A 26,550-nucleotide genomic window follows, 5' to 3' on the forward strand; every position below is an offset into this window, starting at 1 on the left:
TGTCCCGTATTTGAGGTGCAAGGTCTTGTAGATGTGAAACTATAAGGGTGGGGGCCCTGGAGAGCCAAGCCTACCTCACTCGGATGCAGGCAGCACAGTGGGGAGTGGGAGGACCAGCGGGGCGTGATGGGCAAAGACAGGGAGGACGGCACTTGAGGCAGGGGCCGCTGGCCTGTCAGATTTGAGAGACACTGCTTGGGGTGGAAGGTGCTTCCAGGCTGAGCGAGGGTCACCTGTGAGAAGATTCTTTCCTCTGCTGACCCCGAAGCCAGGCACCCCGCTGCTGCCCAGACCTTCTTGGCTGCGGCCCCTTTGTGAGCTGGGGGCTCTGAGGTTGTCCCCGCAGAGAAAGACGAAGATGGGAGGTGAGGTCTGCCTATGGCCGCCCTGCCCACCCTGATGTTAAGCAGATCCACCATTTGAACTTGGGTTTGTGGTATTCTGTTTGGTTTTAAAGATTAGACCCATTTGAGGTTGCTTGTCACAACCCTGATTCTCCAAGGCTCCCTTGTCCTGGTTCTCAGAGATGATTTAACCCGAGCTCCTCATCTTGCAGGTGAGCAAATAGAGGCCCAGGATGGTCAAGGGACCAGTCAGACTTATAAGTAAGAAACAGACTCATTGGTGCCATCAGGCTGAAATCAGAGGCAGCAGGGAGACAGAATGAGCACCTGGACTCTGGATTCAGAAAACATGCATTATTTTTCCAGCACTGTCTGCAGCCAACTGTGCGACTTTGGGTGGCATTTAACGACGGGCTTCTGCTTCCTCCTTCGTGAAACGAGTTCTTCTTTTTGTTTTGCTTGGAACGAAACTGTAGCTCAACCTCTCAGTGACTTTATCTTGTCCTAGCTTGTGCCACGTCAGTGGTTCTCAGCTCAGGGTGGGGAGAGGCAGATTCAGCTTTCCTGGGCGGTTATTGCAAAATACCAGTGCCCGGCCCTTACCACTCGCCCCCTCATTCCAACACGTGTGGTGGGTGAGTGACAGAGCCCATCCCAGTTTATCCCCAGAGGTGTGGGAGTGGGCTACCGAGATGGGGCTCCTCATTGACCACTTTTTTATTTTCCCCCATTTGACGTTTTCAGTGGGTCACTCCAGTCTCCTGGGACCCTCACACCCTGCTGCCTTGTTCATCCTAGCCCTGTCCTCAGAGCCTGGCCGCAGTCCCCTCCAGGGTATGGCCTGTGGCCAGACATGGTAAGGGAAGGTCCTGAGCTTCAGGGCTGGGTGGTGGCCACTGGGCTGGGGGGAGACTGTGAGAGAAGAAGGAAGGGATTCCAAGGTCCCCAAGGGTCTTGAGGGAGGGCGGGGGACGTGTGGGGCAGAAAGATGACTCAGGCACAGGATCTAGTGCAGCTGAAGACTGGAGATAGGGAAATGGGGCAGAGGCGCTTCCAGACCTGGTGCGGGGACTTGAGGAGGGGTGAGGTAGGAGAAGCACTCCCTACCTCCAGGATGGGGGTGGATCCCTCCAGAAAGTCCCCGTCCTCCTAGGGACACGGGTCACAGAAGTCTGAGTTTCTAAATTAGTTTCTAATTGACTGAGTTTCTAAATGCCAAGCTGGTCCAAGATGGAGTTTTCCAGGCTCTGTGCGGAAATGAGAAGAATAAAGACTTTTTTGACTAACCTAATTGTGTTCAGTTTTTTAAACTCCAAGAAGGTGCTCACTCTGTATTTTCTGTGTTAGATGTCCTTTCTTTCCCGAAGCTACTGTGATGGCAGATGATGCTTTTGTGGGTCGCTTTTTTTTCCTTTTTTTCATGTTCTTACTGTGAAAAATGGAGAGTCCTACATGTGCCCCAAGTTAATTTCGACTGTCCCCTGAGGTCCACACATCTGACAACAGCTGCTCGAGCCTGTGGAGCCTAAGAGCAATTTTCTTTTCTTTTTTTTTTTTTGCTGAGAAAGCCTAGCCCTGAGCTAACACGCATGCCCATCTTCCTCTACTTTTCATATGTGGGATGCCTACCACAGCATGGCGTGCCAAGTGGTGCCATGTCTGCACCCGGGATCCGAACCAGCGAACCCGGGCCACTGAGAAGTGGAGCGTGTGAACTTAACCGCTGCGCCACCAGGCCGGCCCCAAGAGCAATTTTCTTTAAAAAAACAAAAAACAAAAAAACTTTTTTCTTGACTTCGAAGAAATACGTGGCTCATATGCGGAATTAGGAAGCTCCTTTGGAGAGGAAGGAAGGGATGAGGGAGCACATGGGGCCCTCCACTGATCCCTTAATATTTTGTTTCTTAAGTTGGCTGGTAGCTACATGGACGCTACATATTTCATCCTCCATATTTTTGTGTCTATAATACGTTATATTCAGAACAATGCATGCAATACCTGGAAGATGAGGACTTACAGAGGGCGGGAGATGGAGCCCCTGGCAGCTGGGGAGGTGGGCGATCTGGCTGGTATTAGAGATGGTGCCTTGGAGGCTTATCACTGGGGAACTGTTCCTGCAAAGGGCTTGGTGGGGCCGCAATGCAAGAAAGCAGCAGAAACTTCTTTTCATCTGTGGTGCCAGCAGCACAAAAAGGGAATCTGAGGGTCTGGGAGAGGAAGTGACTCACTTCAGGTCTGGAATGAAAGAAGGACCTGGAACTTGAGTGTTCAGAGGGCGCCTGCCCAGCAGTGCCTCGTATCACCTTCAGAGCTTCTTTCAAGCAGAGATTCGTGGGTGGCCGGCTCCGCCCCAGGAGGAACAGCCCTGGGAGGGGTCTGGTGGAGAGGGTTGGTCAGGACCCACAGTGGGGACTGTCTTCTGGAGGCTGGAAACTCTGAGTTGCAGTGACATTCTCCTTACACCTGATGCTCTGCAGGAGATACACAGAAATGGCTTCAGCATTGACTCCATCATCTTGAAGATCTTTGTGGGTGGAGCCCAGGTGACACTCTCCCGGCAGGGTCCATGAGGCGGCCCTACCCTAATCTAGGACACTGAGGAGACCTGGCGAGCGCACGAGAGGTGGCCAAGTTGCCAAGGCGTCTTAAGGTCACATCAGGCAAGCTCAGTTCTCTGAAAGCCACTTCTCTGAAAAGCAATTTGCCAAGACTAGTTCCGCGAATGGTCAATTTGCTGGTATTTCCCAATGTACAAAAAAGTTACTTTTTAAAACACTTTATAAGATTACAGAGATGCATATTGGATGAGATGTTTTAGGGGTTTTTGAGTATTTCTCTGAAGTTTTCTCTGTCCAGTGTAAGATTTAGTTTCATGCAGTTCGACCTGCGGCTTGGTAAATCATTTTAGTTGCAGTTGCATGACCTCAACACTGCTCCGTAACCCAACAAAGATGAAAGTGCTCTATTTCCTTTTAGTACGCTGGGTCTATGATTTTGGGGAAGGAGCGCTGATTCACTTCAAGATTAAGCGGTTGTACAGGTTTTGGATATCAAGAATTTTATGAGTTATAGGTACGGCAGGTTTCTCTCTTTCAACAGATTTTCAATATAGACTGTTGCTTTAGGACTTCTTTCAATTCACGGATTTATTAAGTGGCTCAATCAAATGAACATTTCGAGTGTGTTTCAAGTATTTGTTAAGTGCTCAGCGTCTGCAACATGAATCACACGCAAAACTGACCCTCAGCGGAGCAGAACTGAACTGATAAATCTACTGGAATGGGTTGAGGGGGAACAGCTCTGATGGAAACAAAACTGATCCACACTACAGTGAAATTTCCCCCAAATCCTTCAAGAAGATATTAAGTAGCACCTTGATTTTAGATGAATTATTCTACTTCTGGTCAAAACAGATGTTTCAAATCCCATACACTAAATAATACATTTTCTTCACTGAATTGCCCCTGGATCTTTTAAATCCTAATTTATATGTATTCCTGACGGGCCTTTTAAGGTCCATGTCAAACATCGCCTACTCCAGGAAGCTTTCCAGAACAGGAACTGGCACGTCATAAATCCTCAATACATACTCTCAGAGCGAACGACTAGATCTCTCCCTCTTTGTTCAATTCTCCTCAAGGTGCAGCTTGCATTATATTTCCTTGTGAACGAGGCCTAGTCTCCTTCCTCAGAATCTGAAATAATAAAATAAAACCCATCAACATTTACACGAGATCATGAACTCCTTGAGCGCAGGGCATGTAGACTCTTGGAGTGTGGTTGATGTCGTACAAACCGTCCCGCCATCCACACTAAGATGCCAGCGGGTGACGGGGTGGGCTCCCTCCCCCATGAGGCATCACCTCTACCCAGGTAGAGGTGGCTTCTTTAGTGCCGACAGGATTAAAAGGAATCTTTGTAATGTCATACTCAGCAGGAAGAGAGAAGACCTGAGGTGTGACTGAAGAGAGAAGGTGCCTCTCTTTTGTCCTACCTTCTAAGAACCATGGAAACAGTCCATGTGTGATCATAAAATTCCGAAGTTCTGTATTAGTCAGGGTTCTCCAGAGAAACAGAATCAATAGAATGTACAGGGATATAGAAGAGGAGATTTGTTATAGGAATTGGCTCGCATGATTTATGGAGGCTGAGAAGTCCCGAGATCTGCCGTCTGTGAGCTGGAGACCCAGGAGAGCCTGTGGCGTAGTTCAGTCTGAGTCCAAAGATCTGAGGACCAAGGGCTGATGGGGTGAGTTCTGATCTGAGTCTGAAAGCCCCAGAACCAGGAGCCCCAATGTCTGAGGGCAGGAGAAGATGGCTGTCTTATCTCAATGAGAGAGAATTCGCCCTTCCTCTGTCTTTTTGTTCTATTTGGGCCCAGAATGGATTGGACGATGCCCATTCATATTGGTGAGGGCCATCTGCTTTTTTTTTTTTTGAGGAAGATTAGCCCTGAGCTAACATCTGCTACCAATCTTCCTCTTTTTGCTGAGGAAGACTGGCCCTGAGCTAACATCCATGCCCATCTTCCTCTACTTTATATGTGGGATGCCTGCCATGGCATGGTTTGACAAGTGGTACGTAGGTCCATGCCTGGGATCAGAGCCAGAGAAGCCTGGGTTGGGGAAGCAGAACTTGTGCGCTTAACTGCTGTGCCACTGGGCCCACCCTGGCCATCTGCCTTACTCAGTCCACCAGTTCACATGTTAATCTCTCCTGGAAAATCCTCCTCACAGATACACCTAGAAATAATGTTTCACCTGCTCTCTGGACATCCCTTAGCCCAGCCAAGTTGACTCATAAGATTAACCATCACAATTTTTTTCCCTCTTGGTGTAGAAATACGGGGATTCCAGGGCATGTAACTCGTAGGACAAAGACTTAGATGTCGGGCCACTTGTACCAGTTTATAAGATTTCAGATCAGTGCTTCTCTCTTCACAGTACACCCCACTCCTCCCACCCTGAAAAGTCATAGAGAGCAGATTCTCAATAGATACGGAGACTGTATATTCCAGATTCTCAGGAACAATCTAGATCAATTATCCTGTCCTATTTTCTCTGTAAACTAGTCCAGGTTCTGGTTTCGAGGCCATCAAATATGGCTGCCCTCCCCCTTGTTCACAAGGACTGCCCTCTAGAGGGTGCAGGGGCGGCCTTTCCTAGCACCACACCTGTGAAGTCAGGGCCTGCCCTTACCTCAGCCCACAGATGACCTCACCTGCCCCTCCCTGCCCTTCTCTCTGGCTTCACTATAATCTGGGAAAAGGCCCAGACACCTCATCCTGCAAGCTCTTTCTTGCTTATTTGCAGTTGTTTACCATCTCGGGCGCTCTCATCTCTTTCCCCACTGCAGATGGTCCTTACCCCCCCAGGGTGTTGGCATGCGTTTTCCGTTTCCCCTCTGCCTTTCCAGCCTGCACCCACCGTTTGCTACAATTCAGTGATTACTGGTCCTGGTTGCACAACTAAAGCACTAGAGAGCTTTTGAAAAAGGCCAGATATGGGCCTTCCAATATTCTGATCCCCCGAGTTGGTGTGGGAGCCCCCGATGTTCTGATTCCCTAATTGGTCTGGGGTCCCAGGCTTAGCCATCCGGTTTATGCTCCCTGGTACTTGTGCAGCCAAGGTTGAGAAGCCGAGTAAGAAGCACTTCTCCAACCTGTCCCTGGAAACAATGACTCTACCAGATGTCCCCATGTTCAGCCCCTCCTTTGCCCCATGGACAGATGGGCACAGCATGCGGGGAGGAACTGGGGAGAAAGCACTTGGCTTTACAGATCTCCACCGTGGGAGACTGCTGGTTGCACAAGTCAAATCTGAATCACTGTTTGGGAACAGATGGTGCTCTGCTTGGTGACCTGCCAGCCCCAATACCCACTCTGCCACCCAGAGACAGTTAGTGCCAGGAACTTCAACAATCTGGGAGCGCCCTCCTTTCTGCCTGGTTGACCTCTGACCCAGATGGAAGTCAAATCTTGGGGAAGGGGATGTCAGTGCTCTCGAGGAATCGTATTTTCCTGCATCCAGAGCCTTGTGATTGTGACAGCATGGGGAGGTGCTAGTGCTTGTGATAGTGACATTAACTCATTCATTCATTCATTGCACAAATATTTTCTTGAGTGACCCACCTTATTATGGGTCTACGAGGACACAGAGGGAGGTGTCACAGCAGCCTCTGCCTTCTATGGGAGATGAGACTTAGGTATAAATGACCAAATGCAAAGACTGTGGGTGGCACGTGCCTCATCAGTGGGTTCCAACATCACGAGCGTGCACAGCAAAGGGCAGGGACTCTGGGGAGGTGGCCCTGGGCTGTGTATTGGGATTGGGGGAAGTTTTCCACAGGTGAGAGGACGTTCTTGGCAGAGGGAACCACGGAAGTGAAAGTATGGATATGGAGACATACACTGCCTTTGGGGGCATCCACACTGTCTGGGAGATGAGGGAGACGTGGGAGCCCCATTACAGACAGCTTATGGCCTGACTGTCAGGAGGGTGGATTTTTTTCAAATCCTGTCCGAGCCATTTACTAGCTGTGTGACCTTGGGCAAGTCAGTTACAATCTCTGTGACTTGGTCCTCACCTGTAAAGTGGGGGAAAATAATATCTCCCTCAATATTATTGTGAGGACTAAGTGAGTCATATGCATGAAGTGCTAAGAGTAGTCCCAGGACAGCAGGAGTGTTTTAGGGAAGTTTCACCAATTTTAGTGCTTTATTTTTTTTCCAGAAGATGAAATGGAGACTCACTGAAAGTTTGAAGTGAGAGGAGGTATATGGTCACACCTGTGCTTTGGGAAGATTGTTTTGACAGTGGAGTGCAGGACGAGCTGGAGCAGGGAGACAGGGCCTGGAGAGGCTAATCTGATGACCTGAGGCTGGGCTGGTAAATGATGGGACAGACAGGACACAGCAAGACGAGGGGAAGGCAGCTGCTGGCTGGAACAGCTGTGGGCTGAGTAGGCCCAGGGCTTGGGGATTGGGCTGACTGGCATCCAGCAGTGCCTGTGGAAGGTCTCCAGGAGGGCTCAGGGAGAAGGCTCCTGTGCTCACCAGACCACACCCTTGTCGCCCTGCTGAAGGGATTGCCCATGTTCTTGTCACTATCGGAGGACCGGCTACCCTTGGACACTTCTGGCCTCTTGCCATGTCAAATGGTGACAACATGTCCAGTTCTCAGAATCCTGGAGCCACAGGGAGCCCGAGGGGCCTCAGCCTCTGGTAGGAACAGGGCAGAGTGTGCTGTCCAGAGGCCTGTGGCCAGGCTCCAGAAATGGAGGGGAGAAAAGCCCTGGGCTGCCCTCCGGCCAGGGCCGTGCTGGCCAAAACGCAGAAGCTCCTGGGGGGAGTGACTCGGGCCTTCCTGCCCTGCCTTCCCCCTGCAACCCGTTCCCGGGAGACGGTCTGAACTCTGCACCCTACCACAACTCCAGCATCTTCAGGTGGAAGGAAGTCGGGGTTCTGATCTCCTTCAGGCATGCGCACATGGGAGACAAGGAGGAGGAGACCAGAGCTGTCCCAAGTGTGCAAACAGGAGCCCACGCCCACTTCTGAGAGCTGGCCTGTGATGGGAGGGCTGAGGATGCAGCTCAGAGTTCCTTTCTTCTCTCACCCCTCCCTTCCTCCCTTCTTTTCTTCCTTCAACAAATGTGTGTGTAGACCGGATTCTTTCCAGGCACAGAGCTGGGCACTGGTGATGCAGGAAAGCGCCTCCTTGACAGCGCTCTCCGTGGGGTCATGGACACAGCACAGATGATTGCGTTGGAGGGCAGGTGGCCGCTGGAGAGCTGTCACCACGTGGGCTTTGGGATTGATCCCACCAGAGGGCAGAGGCTGCTGGATGTTTCAGCTGAGTCTGATAGCATCCAGGTATCTTTGAAGACCACCTGAGTAGTGGGTTTTGTGGGCTCAGTGGAGAGGTTGGCGTTCGCTGAAGACCAGGCTGCAGGGCACCCCCATTTCAGGCACCCTTTCTACCTGTCTTTTGGATCCTGGTTCCTTCTGCTCAGAAGCAGACCTTTGAGAAGGGCACCCAATAGCCTGGACCCCACACTGGTGGGGAGAGGGCTGGGCGGCTTGAACTACACCTAATCCTCTTTTCTCTTCTCCATGTCATTGAATTCAATCCTGGAATTTCAGTGTGATTACCTTCGGCGGCCCCCAGAGTGGCTGAGCTGCCCCAGGGCCCACCCTTCTGGCGCTGGCCCTGCTTGGGGAATGCCTGTGATTTGGAGAGAGATAGGAGCCAGCGTGGGGCGGGAGGATCGGAGGGTGGTGGGGCCTTAGGGAAAGGGGGGTGAAGGAGGGGGTCTGTGGTGCATTAGGGACTTTGCTTTAGCTGTTCTTGTCATTCGGACCTGGGCATAAACACCAGTCCCGCAAAGAGGCTACCTGACCACTGGTCATGCTTTATGGTAGACCCCTGCTGCAGCTCTCAGAAGAGCCTCTCTCACTCTCTGATATGTTCCTTATTTGTTTCTCTCCATCCCCCACCCCCTTAGCTGGAACAGGAGCTTCAGGACAGCTGGACCCTGTCTGTCTTGCTTCCCGCTGTTATCCCAGCACTGGATTCTGTGTTACAGGATGAACAGCATGCAGACGGCCATTGTTTGCATTTCTGGGCACCCCACTTCTAAATGAAGGGGTAGAGACAAACTAGGACCTGTTCAGAGAAGGATGACCAGGAAGACCCCACCGTGTTTGCAACGGTGGGCTGGGGGCGGTGTTCACCCTGGAGCTGGGAAGACCAGAACAGTGGTTGCTAAATATCTGAAGAGCTGTCCCATGGAGAAGAGATGTGGACTTGCTCTACACGGCCCCAGGGCTAAAACTGGGCCTGAGAATGGGAGCTGCAGGTTCTGGACTGTAACTCAGCAGGACAATGTTCCTCCATGGTAGGGCGACCCAAGGACTCTATGGCTGCCTCCGGACATGGTGGATGGAGGTGTTTAGGTGGACACTAGGAAATCATTTGAGAGGGGCTTGTGGAGGAGATTCGTCTATACCGTGGGGGCTCAGCTGGATGGACACTGATGTTCTCTCCATGGTTCTCTAACTTGAGAATCATTTTCAAAGATGAGTCTAAAGATCCTTGTCTTATTGGAAATAATGAGCGTGATGGACTTCACATTTGTGTCCCCTCAAAATTCATTTGTTGAAATCTAACAACGTATGAATGTTTCTCTGGGAAACAGACCGTGAGACAGAGCAGGGGAGGCCACGTGAAATGGAGGCAGAGACTAGAGTGATGCTCCTACAAGCCAAGGATTGCTGACTGCCACTGGAGGCTAGAGAGGCATGGACAAGCTTCTCCCTCAGAGCATCCGGCAGGAACCAACCCTACCAACACCTTCGGTCCAGACTTCTGGCCTCAAGAACTGTGAGAGGATAAATGTCTATTGTTTCAAACCAAGTTTGTGGTGATTTGTTACAGCAGTCATAGGAAAGGAATATGAGTGGGTAAGAATGTCAAACAATGACTTACAAAGGAGTGTCGAGAAAGGGGATGGACGTGCAGGCTCGTGTGGGAGTCTGCAGTGCAGAACATGGCATGGGTCGTCCCCACTGCCCAGGGGTCTGATGGCTCTCACAGCCTTGGTCAGCACAAACTGAGAAAATGAAGGAAGCGTTACACAGCAATTGTGGTTTGTATGGTAAAAACACAGTTTCGGGATTAAAGGGGTCCTTGGTAGGGAAGGTGGGAGAGAAAGCCCCCTCCATGGTGAGGCCAGCACAGAAGTGAGGACAGAGGTTTCCCAGGCTGCAGAGGCAGCTAGAAGCGAGGCCCCAGGCATCTTGGCCGACCCCAGGGTTCCATCCTGAGCCTAGCTCTACCTACTGAAGTAAGACAGGGCAAGGCTTGGGGCAGGGCCTCCTGGTTTCACCTGGTCTCTTGGAAGGCCTAGGAAGGCCCCACAGCAGAAGACGGCTGCTCGAGTCATCACTCGGCATCCTTCAGGCCTCCACGCACGACCTGCTGCCCCCAGGCAGGACCCGTTCACCCCAACAGGGAGGGGGTGGGATGGGTTGGGAGGTGGCCCGGCTCAGGGTGTGCTTGGCGTGAGTGTCCGACTCTGTCACTGGGACTCAGCTGCACTCTGGGGCTGTGGCAGAGGCAAGGACTGGAGTCATGGTCCTTGAGGATAGCGAAGGCAGGACAGGGTGTGCCACTCATGTCAGGAGAGGAAGCCCTGGGAGGACTGTGTGTGGGGCAGGGGAGGGGCAGGATGGGCTGGGAGCACCAAGGCAGAGGCAGACAGGCCTTTAACACGGCCAGGTTCTCCTCCTCCTTCCCACTGCAGGCGCTCAGGCCAACCTTACTAGTGGCCTTAGAGGGCTTCTGAGTTCCAGAAGGAATCAGGCAGTAAATTCGGTGAGGCCTTATTCATGCCAACTGTGGAGGAGGAGCGGAGTCGGGCGGCAGGGGGGGGGCGGGGGGGGAGCGAAGCTGACCTTGGTCCTGACCTTGAGTTAGATCTCCGGCAGAGCCTCTTGGCTGTGGTTTTCTCATTTGCCAAACGGAGGGAGCGATACCTGTTCCTCTGCAGACTTCATCAAGTTGATGTAAGAGTCAAAACCACTGTGGACCTGGTAAGCTATGGTGCCGATGCCACCGTAAGAGGCCTGGTGTTCTGTGTGTGTCTCCTCACAGGCTGCAGTGTCCTTGTAAGTGTGGTCAGAGCCCAGGGGCTTCCAGACCCCGGCCTGAGATGATGGACCTTTTTTTACTTCTACAACGCTGGGTGGAGCCTGAACAGTCCATGGGGGCTGCTCTGCTTCCTTGTCTGGGTTTTCCATGAGGCAGAAGGGGATTTCCTGTCAGGAACCACCGAGGTATCTGTCAGGGCCAGTGGGGAGGGACATTGGAAACAGAGCCTGTTATCTCTCCCGAAACAATGCTGGTCCCTTGTTCTGTGGGCTGGTGGGAGCCAAAAAAAAAAAAAAGTCTTTTTAAGTGCAGAGGATTGTATTTGTGTGTATGTTATGATCATTACAGGGGGTTATAAAAAGCAGCTGGGAAGGAGGGGGGAGAAAGAAACATCAGTAATTGAACTGGATCCCAGAGATCTTGAATCCATGGTTGGACAAAGTTTGGGGTCTGCTCCACCAATGGCACCCGAGGTGATTTTAGGACATAGACTGGGAACGTGACAGAGGAGAGGGCAGACCTCCCTTTCGGAGGCAAAAGTGTCTCAGTGGGACTTAGGAACACTATTTTGTTTTCCAATTGTTCTTGTTTCCTTCTATTTCTAACAAGGGAAGTTGGTTTTCCACTTATAATTGTGACATAAAGTGGTCATTTAAAATACATTTACCAAACACAGAATGTGTAGATTAAAAAATTTCAAGTAGAGGACAGTACAAAAAATGCAAAATTGTGATGGGGCTTTCAAGTGACGGGACCTTTGGAAACCCGGATGTAACCCAAACCTGCCATTATACTGAGGAAGGACCGAGGCCACAGAAGGCATGGGCTTGACCAGAGTCTCCAGAGAATAAAAGGGTGTGATGGGGAACGGGGTGTGAGTCGGGGAACGGGAGAGACAGAGAATAGAAATCGTGAGGGACGCAGGGAGACAACTTACCACCAAACTCTCCTAGGGAGAGGCCGAGGCCCCGGGCCAGGAGGTGGAGTGAGAGGGGCCCTCTCTTCCCTACGGTGGCTCTCCAACCTCGAACCTCGGGAAGGGCCCAGCACCAGTTTCCTCTTGTCCCTTTCTCAAGCCCTGGGGGAGCTCAGGACTCAAGCCTGAGGCCAAAATCTGGCAGCAGCCACAGAGGGAACCTTTTAAAGATACAGCTTCCAGATCTTCTGATTCGTTTCACCAAAGGTTTTCAAAAATTCCCGGAGGCCTTGAAACTTCTGTTCTTGCTCATCAAAAAGCACCAGGTGCCCCTTTTTGTCTGGTGACCTGTGGATTTCCATCTAACCCAGAGGGACGCAGAGAAGCAGGGGACTCTGACGAGGATGAGAACTATCTGGCCTGAAGTAGGGAGAGAAGAGAGAGCGCTTATTGTCCTTTGGGACCAGGAAAGTGGAGGAGGAAGGCCCAGTTCAATGACTTCAGGAGGGATTTGGGGCAGACATTCAGGAAGCGTCCTCAGCATGGACAGATGACAGCAGACAGGCCATCTGGTAAACCTGCGGAGGCTGTGAAGCCAGGGGCTCGAGCTAAGTCAGTCCCTTCCGGACGTGTAGTTCACCGCCCAGGCTGGATGCGTAGCTTCCACTGTAGGCAGACGTCCAGATGGAAGTCTAGTGTGGAGGCGCGGAGAGAGAGTGCTCCTCCCAAGTTCTCTGCAGGGCAGCCCCTCTGCACCTTGTCAGAGGCTGGCAGACAACACTGGTTCTGAGGAAGCCCTCTTTCTAGAGACTGGAGCAGGAGAAAGGGACATCTCCAAGGACTGGGTGGTGGGAGTCCTGCCCAGGCCTGGGGGTTGGGTGGGAAGGTGCATAGTTGAGTTTAGGGGTCCCGTGGGGACCACCAGGTAAAACCTGGGGAAGATTACAAGGCTGCCCAGGCTGTGAGGCTGGTGTCACCCAGCCTGGACCTTGAGTTGGCTCCTCCATGAAATGCAAGAGCCACCAGAAGGAAGGGAGCTAAGGACAGGCCCTTGGGGGAGTGACAAGGATCCTCTGTCCCCAAGGTGGGGGTCGAAGAGGGTAGGAAGAAGCTGAGGGTGAGGGAGTCAGTCAGCCTGGAAGCCAGTCTGAGGCATCAAGGTAATTAGTGTGCACGAAAGGGAGTCTTGATTAAAATATTTTCAGGCCCACAGCCTATGCGTTCTCACGCTGTTTTAGCTGAGTTGCTGGGGAACTTTCTTTAAATTAAGCTCATGGAAATTCCCTTAGTTTTGGTTGTACAGCTTGCTACTTCAGCCTCCTTCAAACATTTTTCAGTGAAACACTTTAAAAATAAAATCCCGAGTGGATGTCCGCAGAGAGAAGAGCTTCTTAGATCATGGAAATTTACCTCCTCAGTTCAGATTTACAAGATGAGCTGAGGAAGAGCTGGCTGCCCCAGCATTGCCCTGGAGAATCCTTCAACGCAGTTCAGTAAGTCGATCCCACACCCTCTACCCTGCAGAAGCAGGCTGCCTGTGCCACAGGGCTCTGTCACAGACCTGCTCCTGCCACTCTGAGCGGAGCATCCAGGATCATGACTTCCGATCTGAGGCTAATGTTTAGAGGCCCCATTTGTTATCTCTGTCCGTGGCATCTTGACATGCACAGCACATGTGTCCCCTCACAGTCCCTTTGGCAAGGGGCTCAGCTGCTGAGAGTCACTGTCAGTCTCTTTGAGATCTCTACAAATGCCTGCCATGCTCCCTGAAGTAAATTTCAAGAATACCTAGCCTATGAGTTTAGGGCAGACCATTTCAACCCCCACCGGAAAAGTCAGTGAAAAGACCTCTCTGGGTGCCTTCTTGTGATTCGGTAACAGACAGAAACTTAATTACATTTATGAGAGTAAAGTACATAAATGGGAGAAATGAGGCATTTGGGGGCATGCACGGGGTTAAAATTGGGAGCAATTCAGGATGACCTCAGGCTCCCACATTCCTGGCTATTCATGAGTCCTCCAGAGCATAGGCCTCGTGAAGCCCCTCCCCTACAGCGGCCTTCTGTGTGTGACCTCGCTCCTGTGTCCCATGACTATGGGAAGAGGAGGATGTCTCGGCAGATGGAGGCCTCCATTAGGGACCCCGTGCAGAATCGAGGGATCCAGTTCCACTTGGGTGACTTAGTGTCCTTGGTCTTGGTTACTGTGGGTGGTGACTGTCTCTGGGCCTTCCATGCCAAGGCCAGCAGCAAGCAGTACTCAGGACAGCCCAAGGTGATGCCCTTCAATTACTTCCAGGAAGCCCACTTCTAACTTCAGCAAACACAGGTGGAGACAGGTGGTCTGGAGAGGAAGCCAGAGGAAGGACTCAGTGGGAGGCGGCCTTGCTGTCTTCCCAGAGAGCCAGGACGGCTCTCCTTGCACCCTGAGCCACAAGCTACAGGGCACTGGATGGGTAGCAAGGCTGGGTGGGGTGCCAAGCAGGGCACTGTCTGGTCCTTCCTGGGCTTCCCCTGCCCTAGCTCAGCCCTGCCTTGGGACCCTACATCCTGACCCTCGCGGGGACTCTGGCCTTAGGCTTGGTTCAGTGCTCGATGCTCGTTAGTTCTCCACCAGCGGTGCCACCATAGTCACCCGGCTTCTCCTCACCCTCCCACCCCGTGCACTGGCCAGGTCACCACAATACTGCTAGCCTGAGCTCCCAGAAGCTCAGGATGGGGTCTGCGGGCGAGCACCCTGTGGCTTCCTGCGTGATCAGACCGAGTGGTGAGCGAGTCCTGGCTCTGCCACTCGGCAAACTTGAGCAAACCTCCACATTCTATCAGTCATGAGCATTAAATCAATGAGTCATGCTTCAAGGGCCTGGAAAAGCACTGTCCTCAGGCCTGGGAGATCAGGCTGCTGCTCTGGGCTGCTGGCTTCGGGGGCTGCTGGGGCCTCTCCCACCCACTCTATGCCTGAGGCCAGGGGCTGGCCAGGCCAAGGGGGTCATGCCCGCCAGAGCTCCTGTAGCTCACTTCCAGACCACATTCCTGTGGAGAACCCTGGAATTCCTTCCCAAATGGCCCCACACTTGCTTCCAGGGCCCGTGCTTGCTTCTGACTGGGGCCTGGACCCATGCCATTGGCATACCTAGTCCCATAGGCTCAGGGACAGGCTGTTGTGGGGGTGAAGGGATGGGTAGGGTGTCGGGGGGATGTGGACAGAATGCGGACGTGTGGGCTGGGCACATGGAGGCCCCTTCCAGTGTAAGACAGAGTCGCGGTAGGAAGCAAAGGGCACAGACTTTTCTTTTTCGACCTAGAGGCCTCAGTTTATAGTGTTTTTCCAAATAGTCAGGCTGGGCTGTATGTAGATGGTGGGTACCTAATAAATAGTAGTTCTTATTGGTTGTGTTGTACCAGGATGGTCCTGTGTCTGACCAATCTTGCATTGTTGTTATGCATCCAGGATTAAGGTGATCAGGAATATTCTGTGTGGGAGAGAGAGGTGCGGGGAAGGAGGAAAGAAGGTGGGAGGAGAAGAGAGAAGAGGAGGTGGGGAGCAAGAGGGAGAGAGGAGACAGTGAGAGAGAGCCCTGTTCTTTCATCTGCCTGGGGCAGCGCAGCCAGGGGCAGAGAGCTGGAGCCAGAGGACTGGGCCCAGGTCTCAACTCTATGGCCACACATCAGCTGTACCACCGCCACCAAAGCACTTCCCTGCTGTCAAATCAAGAGGGATTGAGTAAGACTGAGGCATTCAAGGTCAGCTTAGTTGCTTTGTCCACTGGTGCGTAGGATCCCTGGACAAAGGGCAGCAGGCCTCAGGCCACAGCCACGCCTGGCCAATGTTTGTGTGACCTACTCTGCTTTGGGCCCTGGGGGATGAGCCTTGGTTTCTCTTCCTGAAATTGACTTTTTATTTGTTCCTGCTGGTTTGGTCCAAATCCCAGATCCCAGGGCACTGATGACCTCCTGCTGGCCAGGCTCTCCCTTGATTCTCCCCACAATAGCTACAACCCAGGCTGAGCTTTTAGGACTTGCATTAGTTATCTATTGCTGCTTAACAAATGGTATAAAACTCTTGTGGCTTAAAACAATGATAAACACACATTAACTCACAGATCCTCTGGGAGCAGCTTAGCTCGTAGTTCTGGTTCAGCATCTTTCTTGAGGCTGCAGTCAAGAAGACAGTGGGTGGGGCTGCCACACCTGAGGGCTTGACCTAGGCCTGAAGGGTCTGCTCGCCAGGAGGCTCCCTCCCATGGTGGGCAAGCTGATGCTGGCTGTGGGCAGCAAGCCTCAGTTCCTCCTCCCATGGACCTCTCTATAGGCCAGCTTGAGTGTCCTTATAACATGGCGTCTGGCTTCCTTCAGAACGAGTGACTCAAGGCAGAGCAAGGCAGAAGTGGCGTGGAAGTCACACATTGTTACATCCATCTCGTTCTATTGGTTACGCAGACCAACCCTGACACATTGTGGGAAGGGACTGAAGAAGGTATGAATTCCAGGAGGAGGGGATCATTGGAGGTCATCTGGAGGGCTGGCTGCCACAAGCCCCGTGCAGGTCTGAAAGTCTGTGAGTGTTTGATCAGCTAGTTCCCTGTGGCATTGACTCTTGCTAATGCAGAGCTGAAATAATTTAGACTTTCTAGTTCATTCGGCAAACACGTTTGAGCACATTCTCTGTGTCAGGAGAAGTGGTAGGTACTGGGGACACAAAGGCCAATAAACTTCCAGACTAGTAGAAAAGGTGCCACTCAAACTGGAAAGTGTTTAGAGTCACAGAGGCAGCAATAGACATCTGGGCAGGGCAGGTGGGGACCCAGAAGGGGAGGGGTCTCCAGGGAGTCAGAGAAGGCTACCTAGAACAGGTGAGGCCTGGCTGGGTCTTGAAGGTTGAGTAGGAGGTGACCAGGCAAAGGGAGGGGAGAGGAGAGAGGAATAGCATTCCAGGTGGGGAATCGTGAGGGCAAAAATGCAGAGCTGGGTCCAGCGTGGCTCCTCAGGGCAGACTCAAGGCGCTGGGCATTGCCGGGAAAGGATGTCACTTCTCCCCTGTGCTCTGATTTCAGAACCTCCCGGAAGCAATGGAAAGTTTCGCATCCTTTGAACGTGTGCTGTTAAGCAGGCAGATGCCAATGGCTGCTTGTTTATCTGTTACTGTAACAAAGAATCTCATTGGAAAATTCTCGGGAGCTTTAGCCCTGCAGGTCCCGGCTGTAAGTTAGAACAGTGGAGAACGACAGAAATATTTTCCATTTGTGGAAAAGATGGTTTCACGCTCCTTCCCCATAGGCAAACATAATCTCATGGTTTCAGGGGCCCCTCCCCAGATGCTCTCAGATACGGTGTGCAGGAGAGTGTATTTATACGCCTGTGTTATTTTCCTTTGTTTTGGAAAAGTGTGCTACCCACTGGGATCAGCCCGCACGTGTAGGTCTGAAAGGCCACACGTGACTCACAGGTCTGCCAGTACCTGGAGAGTTTTCAGCCATGTCTGCCACCCCGTAAAAGGCACTATACCTTTGATGCTGTGGAACAGTGAGATGCTGGCTATTTCTATATGTGTAGTTGTGAGGTTTGCCCTGTGGTTGGCTTCATTGCTTCTGTCTTAGATTACATATTCCTTTGGGGCCCTTCCCTCCTGTCTGGGGCATACAGAGGTGCTGCAAATGAGCATTTGAAACGTGATAGAAAACGGGGGGAGAAAGTGGGGGTTACAGTTCCACCCCAAGCCTTGTTTCCCCATATCCACGGAGTCGACCTGGGGTACTTCCTGCCTTTCCCTCCTCTCCCTCTCCACAGCCCTCATGGTGTGTTCCCTCCCTCCCTCCCCTCCCCTCCCAACCCCTTCTCCCTTCGCCCTCCCCTCCCCTCCCCTCCTGTCCTCTCCCTACCCCTCCATTCCTCTCCTCTGCCTTCCCCTCCCCTTCCCTTCCCCCAATCGTCACAGATTCCGTGTGGTTTCTTGTACAGTTGGGTGGGGAGCTGGGGGCTGAGCTCACACCTGGAAATCACCCAAGATGAAGAGAACCCACACAGGCTGGGTGGGCGGGGTTGTGTTGTGGGCCGGGGAGGAGTCTGCCAGGGAGAAGACAGGCAAGGGCTATGCTTCGTGGTTGGCAAAGGTCAGCGATGTCAGATAACAGCCTCTTTTCCAGCCCTGGAGCAGTTTCCAGGAACGGAGGGAGGCCTGACGCCAAGTTCTCAAGACATGTTCCACTGACAGCTGTGGTTTGAACTGCAGAGAACTGGGCCTGCAGGGGAGACAGAAGTCATGGAACCTGAGGGGTGCAGCCTGATCCTTCGTGAGCTCAGCACTCAGCCCTGATGGGGAGGAGGGCCTGAGCCGTAGCCCTGCCACCTTCATGCTGGATCGGGGAGAGGGCCCTGCTTCTGACTCCAGGGAGGCGGCCTGCCTCCCTCGCCCACCAGAAGACAGAGAAGAGAAGTGAGAGCCCCAAAGACAGTGGGGCTCTGCCTCCAGGTTGGTCCACCCCAGGTTAGCTGAAAGCAGAGTCCAGTCTCAGTCCCACACTCAATGGAGGAAGGACGGAAAGAAGTCAGGGGTCCCTCCCACCCAGACTGGGGGTGTTGCTGCCGACACTGTCGCCCTCGTCCCCTGCTTTGTCTCAGCTTGTGAAGGACAGGGCCACAGTCACGTTCACGCCTTAGAGCCTGACCCCTCAGGAGCTGGAGGTGCAGGCTGCTCTGGATGGGGGCCTGGAGTCAGAGCCTGAGATCCCGGCTTCAGGACGAAGCTTCCTTGAGCACCTGTGCTCTGAGAGCAAGGGTTTGTGGCCCACATCCAGACAGACAGCCCTGGGCCACTTTGCTAAGCATTTATGTGCATGCAGCGTTTGTCTGTAGATTATCTACAGAATTATTCCAGTTTGGTATCTATAGATATGACTTAAAGGATGTGTACTCCTGATATCACATTTTTGTCTGGGTCTGAGTAATTTCTTACTTTTTCAAAATAGATTTTATTTTTTTTAGCAGTTTTAGGTTCACAGCTAAATTGGGTAGAAAGTTTAGAGATTTCCCATCCACCTCCTGCCTCCGCATACCCACAGCGTCCCTGACAATGAACACCCCCCACCAGATGGTACATTTGTTACAGTTGATGAACCTGCAGTGACACGTCATCATCAACCGGAGTCTGTAGTTGACATCAGGGTTCACTCTTGGTGTTGTACCGTGTATGGGTTTGGACAAGTGTATAATGACATGTTTCCATCATTATAGTGTCATACGTAGTATTTTCAGTGCCCTAAAAATCCTCTGTGCTCTATTCATCCTTCCCTCTTCCCAAACCACTGATCATTTTACTGTCTGCCTTTTCTAAAATGTTATATAGTTGGATTCATACAGTATGTGACCTTTTCAGATTGGCTTCTTTTTCACCTAGTAATATGTATTTAAGTTTCCTCCATGGCTTTTCATGGCTTGATGGCTCATTTCTTTTTAGCACTGAATAAAATTCCGTTGTCTGGATGTAGTACAGTTTATTTATCCATTCGTTTACTAAAGGACATCTTGGTTGCTTCCAAGTTTTGGCAGTTATGAATAAAACTGCTATAAACATTCTGTGCAGGTTTTTGGGTGGACATAAGTTTTGAGCTCCTTTGAGTAAATACCAAGGAGCATGATTACTGGATCGTATGGTAGGTTTTTTAGTTTGTAGTTTGTTAAGAGTCTGCCAAACTGTCTTCCAGAGTGGCTGAACCATTTTGCATTCCCACCAGCAACGAACGAGAGTTCCTCTTGCTCCACATTCTCACCAGTAATTAGTGTTGTCAGTTTTCTGGATTTTGACCATTCTAATATGTGTGTAGTGGTATCTCATTCTTGTTTCAATTTATTATTCCCTAATGACATATGACATGGAGTATCTTTCTATATGCTTACTTGCCATCTGTATATCTTCTTTGGTGAGGTGTCTGTTCAGATCTTTTGCCCATTTTTTAACTGGTTTGTTCATTTTCTTATTGTTCAGTTTTAAGAGTTTTTGTATATTTTGAATAATAGTCCTTTATCAGATGTATCTTTTACAAACATTTTCTCTGACTCTGTAGAGTCTGGGTTGAGGGTCTTCCCATTCTCTCAAGTGGATTTCTTTTTTATACTTTCCTGAATTTTCCAAATTTTCCATGATTTATTTTTCTTTTTTTTTGCAGGGAAAGATTCACCCTGAGCTAACATTTGTTACCAATCTTCCACTTTTTTTTTTCTCCCCAAAACCCCAGTGCATGGTTGTATGTGCTAGTTGTAAGTCCTTCTAGTTCTTCTATATGCGCCATGGCCACAGCATGGCAACTGACAGACAGGTGGTGTGGTTCCACGACCGGGAAGCAAACCTGGGCCACGGAAGTGGTGAGAGCACCAAATGTTAACCAGTAGACCATCAGGGCTGGCTCCAGCATTTTCCACGATTTTTAGCATCAGAAAAAAATTATTTTTAAAGCTCTAATGTTTCACTTTGACATTTTATCATGGTCTAATTTTTGCTTTGGAAAGATCATCTGGATGCCATATGGAGGGCGGAGTGGTAAGAGGGGAGGCTTTTGCTGTTCTTCAGACCAGAGGTTACTGCAGCTAATACTATGATGGAACAATGAAGGTGGTGGGCAGTGGTAGGCTCTGAATATATTGTGGAAGTGACATGACTTATAGACGAAGTGGTCATGGAGTTTGAGTGAATTAGAGGTATCAAGGATGGACAGATGGTGGTGTCATTTACTGAGATGGGGGAAAGTTAGGGGTGGACAGGATTAGGGATGGACAAGCAGGAGTTCTCTTGGGTCAGGTCAAGTGTGAGATATATCAGACGTCCAAATGGGCATGTCAGATAGGCTGCTGGGTAGTGAGTCTACAGCTCAGGGAAGGGGTGAAAACTGGAGATGTAAATTTGGGATTTGTTGGGCATTGGTGATATTAAGGTCATGAGAATGGATCAGATTTCCCAGGAGCATAAAAGAAGTCTGGGGACTGAGCCCTGTGACTTTCCAACATTTAGAGGTCTGGAAGAGGAGAAGGGCCCAAAAGAGGGAAGATGCTGAGGAGGTAGGAAGAGGACAAGGAGAATAGGCTGGACAGGAGCTGGAGCAGAAGGTGTGTCAAGAAGGAAGGAGGCATATGCTGCTGGGAGATTGAATCTGGTGAATTAACCTCGGCAGACATAGGCCACTGGAGATGGGAGGCATGGTGGGTTTGGTTAAATTTTCTTAGAGGGAGCTGATGAGTTATGATGCAGAATGAGCTGGGACAACTGGGCAATAGTGCGGTAGTAGTGCAGTAGTGTAAGCTCAAGACGCTCGCGGCCAGGGAGACAGACAGTCTTTTCCACCAGAGGAGCATCCCTGAATGGTGGCAGCTTGCAGGGGGTATGCTAGGGTGACAAGCAAGCTTGGTCAAAGGGCTGGGGCCAGCTGGCCTGCCCCTGGGTGTGGGGCTGATTTTGCAGAGCATTTGGAGCACAGCAAGAGTGAAGAGAGTCTTGAGTCTCCTATTTGGGATAGGTCAGGGTGGGGTGGGAGAGGCAAGGAAGTCGCCCCTCCAACAGGAGCAGCTGGTGTCCCGGAGGGAAACCTGGAGGAGGCTCCATACACTAGGGTTGAGGGAGGGTAGGTTGGTTGGGAGTGTAGAGGCTTGTCCTAGCAGGGAGGGGTTGGCGTGGAGACCAGGCAGCAGAATCATTTGGCCAGAATCTCGAGAGATGAAATTGGGCCTCAGTGTTCAGTGGCTGGTTGTGTCATGGAATTAGGGAGCCACCTCATCACACAGGCTGAGTGTCACTGGGAGTGAATGACACTAGGCAGTAGCCAAATCTGAGGGTCCCCCTGAAAGTCCCAGAGAAGCCAGGAGTTTGAGGAGAAAGAAAGGGCAAGCAACAGGATGTCCAGGTAAGCCTTTGTTTTCTAGTTTAGGAGGGCTAGTGCCCTGGTTTGAGGGCCGGGACCTGCTGATCATTAACGTCAGTGCAAGCTGGAGAGCTCCTTTCAGCAGTAGATTGCAGAGCCCAGGTCAAATCTCCTCTTATCTAAACCAGGGGAAATGGGGGTCCAAATATTTTCCTGTTCACTCCTGCTGCTTCTGCCAACCCTGTGCCCCTCTCCTCCACTTCACATTGAAAGAGCACCTACCTCCAGCCACTCTGGGAGGGGCAGTGCCAGTCAGCAACACCGCAGGGTACACTGAGGCTGCCTTCTGCCCACTCCCCCAATCAGGGCAGCAGAGATCCAGCTTTAAAACATTCCCCCTCCCCACTTAGACCTCCTGGGACCGGAACTTGTGAATACCCTGAGTGGAGAAATAGGACCAGGAGTCTGACCTGGTTTCTAGTTCCATCTCTGTCACTTGTTAGCTATGTGGCCTTGGGTGAGGGCTTGAACTCTGAGCCTGCATTTGTGTAACAGGGAAGATGGCACCCGTTCTGCCCTTCTCCGAGTCCTTGTAAATGAGATACTTGCTTTGGGAAACGTAAGGCATCAGGAGGATGGAAAGGGCTCTGAGTTTTGGTTTCCAATTTGAGAATAGTGTTTAGCTCCTGGAAACAGAATGAAATCATTTCCTGTAGAGCTGTCGAAAGAAGTAAATTGATCAGGGTAATACGGGCTGCCTATTCAATGGAAACCAGACATGAACTTCCCCATATTCTCCATTCATCATATACTCATTTCCAAGTCTGTCTGCAGAAGTCCAATAACAGGCGGGTGAACTAAGACCAGCTTTACGGTGGGCTGGTAGCAGAGGGAGTGTCTTCAGTGGAACGAACACAAGCCTGGCATGTAGCTGCCTTTAATCTCAGCTTTGTCACCCACCGGCTGTGTGATCCTGGGGAAGTCACCTGATGCTTTTAGATTTCAGACGCCTCAGCTGGTAAAGAGGGGATCAGACTAAAAACTCTGCATGGGTTTCCAGGCCTAACGTGATCAATCTGTCCGTGCTTGCCCTGCCCACTAAGGGAGGGAAACAAAAACCCTTCTCCCTGCCCCCAGCAGCCGCTCTGGAGAAATCTGAATTCTACTGGAGATTATCTGAATTCTTGGAATGTGGCTAATTTTGTTTTACTTCCTGGTGTACTCAACAGGACAAACATTACCAGAAATTATAATGCTCTCTCCTTTCTAAAAAGGCAGGACCGTGGTTAACAAAGTGGCCCTTGCTGGAAATTCTCAGGGTCGAGCTGCATAGAGTTGCTTCACTGGGAGAGCTGGAAACACGTCTTTCATCACCTCAGCTCACAGAGCCTCGTATACATGTTTCTGTGTCAGAGAAAAGGGTGGGTGAAGGAAGCAGACAATGGTAGAGGGAGAGAGAGAGAGGGACGAGGAGAGTAGAGGGGGAAAAGGGCTGTATGAACTAAGCCAGAATCCAGATTAGCCTGACACTACTGCTGAGCTGTCATGGAGAGCGCACGGGTGTCGAATGGAGGCAAGAGGTTTGAGTTTCTGTGAGGGCAGACAACAAAGGCAGCTGTATTTGATGAACATCGGCCTTTATTTTGAAAAGTGAAGGCGGAGGGTTCAGAGGGGGTTAAGAGGTTGAGAAGTTGGAAACTTACCAGATACCTGGAATTCCCTAAGTTCTTTTTCTTTTTAACTTTTGCTCTTTTCAGTGGAAAATTTCAAACATATAAAAAAAGACATGCAAGGAGTATAATGAATTCTATCTCCCATTCATCCTCAGCAATTCTCAATTTAGGACTCGTTTCATTTTTATTCCCAACCATGCTCCTGCCCATAATTTTGAAGGAAATCCCAGACATCATACATTTTTATCCATAAATATTTCAGTATGTGTCTCTAAAGGGACTGTAATCATAGTACCACCGTCAAACACGAAAACATAATAACTACTGGACTTCAAATATTCGGTCAATACTGGATAGTTTGGATTGTCTTATTTAAAAAGTTTCTTTGATTTAGGATCCAAATAAGTCCATATATTGTGGTTGTTTGATATGTCTTATAGATTCCTCCATCTTTCTCTTTTTCTCAATTTTATTTTGTTGAAGAAACTATGCCATTTGTCTTATGGTTTCCTGCAGATCCAATTCAGGCTGATTTTCTTGGTGAGACACCTTAGGTTGTGGGATGCACTTCCATCACAAGGCACGTTGTGTCGGAGGTCTTTATTAACGATTGACATCTAGATGCATCAATTCATGAGGGCCTACAAAATGGTGATACTCTATCGTTCCTTCTTCATTGATTAGCTGGGCTACTGCTATAAAGAAAATCTTCCCTTCTTCAGCTATTTGGTTACCCTGAGGTATAGTTTGTAAAGGAAAGGGTGGAATGAATGCTTGATTCTTTTCCTTTATTTATCAGTTTTCAAAGTAGTAAGTTGGTTTCCTGAGATACTCCAAAGGGGATTAAAAGCTTTTTGTTTTTTTTTTTTACAGAATCATTACGAAGCTATGGATTTAAATACATTTGTTCATTATCCTAACTGATGCTCCCACTGTCTCAGGCACTTCTAGGTCAACGCTCCACTATGAGACACCTGCGGATTTGCAGTTACTTGACAGTGTCCCTTCACGCTGGGAAAGAATTGGTTTTATCCAAGTCCATATTCCTACATCTCACGGGTAACCCATCTTCTGGGAAAGCAGAGCAGGATATTTCTGGAGAGAAAAGGGCTGAGAACAGGGAAGCAATTTATAGTACTAAGTGACACCAAATTGAAAGTACTTACAAAAAGCATACTCAACATTTATATATTATCTCAAAGAAAATTATACTCAGATCAGTCAAATGTGTCACAAGTGTGAGAATAGTGGTTAAAAGTGTGGAATATGATAGTTTTCAACTATTATTTATAAAAGTCTTTGAGAATCCATAGAAAAAAGTGAATCCTTGCTTTCCAGCATGTTTCCCTAAAAAAATCCTAGTCAGGACAGACTTGAGTGAATATTGATGTGGAGTCCACAGACAGGCTTGGGGAACATCCCTGAACCCCCTAATTTGTGTGGATGTGTATATATGCATACACATTTTTCTGGGGAGCAGGTCCATAGTTTTTACTGGAGTCTCAAAGTACCCATGCTGTAAATAAGATCACATACAACCAGACCTGAGGAACCACCCACATCTGAGACATCTCAGACTTGTGGTTTGTTCTGGAGTTGCTCAAATGTGCAGGCAAAACCCCAAACTCCCCTGGATCTAGGAAGTCCCAGACTCCTGTGGACTGAGGGAGATTTTCTTGGTTATGACATTCCTCTCATGAGATTTAGGTTCAATGGACAAAGGGATAGTATTCTTTCAGAGGTGTTCTCTAACATCAATTAAGAAAAGCCCAAGTTTGCAGTTGAGATATTATCTACTTCGAATCTCTACAACTTCTAAACATAATGAAGACAACAGTACTAGCCAGTTTCAACCCTAGGGACAGGCAGGTTGAATTGAGAAGTATGATGAAGACAAACTGTAAGATATCTACTTTATGTCTTTCTGCATTTCAGTCATCAAGATTGACAGACGGAAGCCTTCACTAGGCATTTGCTGATATTTGTAAAATTAACTTAGTAACATTATAGTTAGCCATATATATTTAAAAATATATATAGACACACATATATAAAAAGTAGTATGCTACATCTGCATATTCAGAAAGCATTAAACATACAGTAGACCTAGCTGGCACAAGAGTAGCTAGGCACCTCCTGGGTCAGTCGAGGAAACGTCAGTCTTACTAGATTCAAGGGTGACTTAGTGACACTGGCATCCCCCTGACGTTGCACTGACTGCTTGAGTTAATTCTGCCTTAGCTTCCCTTACCACTTGTGTGCACACACCCTGAGACTAAGCACTCAGTTTAAAAAGACCTTCCTAGGTAGAGGCTATCCCATGCTCAAAATATACAAGCACACTCACTGAAAGAAGTTAAAAAAGAGAAGAAGAGCCAGCCCCTATGGCCTAGTGGTTAAGTTTGGTGCGCTCTGCTTTGGTGGCCGGGGTTTGGTTCCTGGGTGTGGGCTTACACCACTCATCAGGCCATGCTGTGGCGATGGCCCACATACAAATTACAGAAAGACTGGCAACAGACGTTAGCTCAGGGTGAATCCTTCTCAGCAAAAACAAAGGAAAAGAAAGAAAAATCAGACTAACTTCAACTCAGACTGCCTAGTTTAAGGCAAACTGAGAAGATAGTAGATATGTGTCAATACTTACTATATGTCATTTACATAATGGCTATTGGCTAGATCAATGATTACTAAGTGCTGTGTCATAATTACTAGGAGGGAGTGTCTACAAATCTAAATTATCAGCCCTCTACTCCCACCCCCTACTCCCCTCATATTGATTCAGTGACATGGGTGTGTGTGTGGGGGGGGAAGCGAGGGGGTGAGGCCCAGTTACCCTTATTTTTTTAAAGCACCTCTGGTGATTCTGATGCCCAAATGGGTTTGAGAACTACTGGGCTAGATCATCAAATTCTCTCAAATACAGACGGTATTTCTGAAGAGTGTTCATTCTATATAATTACTCAGTTTCTGGGTCTTATTTTCTCCCTTGAAGGAACCAAAGGAAGATACAGTTTTTGATAAAAGATCATTCCATTAACAACATTTGAACTACCACTGGTTTCTATAACTTCAGAAGCTGATTAAGGTAACTCTGGAAGGAAGGATATTCTACATAACATCTTCA

General features: G+C 49.8%; 1 long non-coding RNA gene across 1 annotated transcript; it reads left to right on the forward strand.

The window, feature by feature from the left end:
* Positions 1 to 6,963: 6,963 nt before the first annotated feature.
* LOC138921391 (uncharacterized) lies at positions 6,964 to 9,757 on the forward strand. Its single transcript, XR_011433932.1, has 2 exons — positions 6,964 to 8,214; positions 8,847 to 9,757. It is a non-coding gene; the product is annotated as an uncharacterized lncRNA (long non-coding RNA).
* The last annotated feature ends 16,793 nt before the right edge of the window (positions 9,758 to 26,550 follow it).

The sequence above is a fragment of the Equus caballus genome, chromosome 29, assembly GCF_041296265.1.
Source record: "Equus caballus isolate H_3958 breed thoroughbred chromosome 29, TB-T2T, whole genome shotgun sequence".
In the NCBI taxonomy this organism is placed as follows: domain Eukaryota; kingdom Metazoa; phylum Chordata; class Mammalia; order Perissodactyla; family Equidae; genus Equus; species Equus caballus.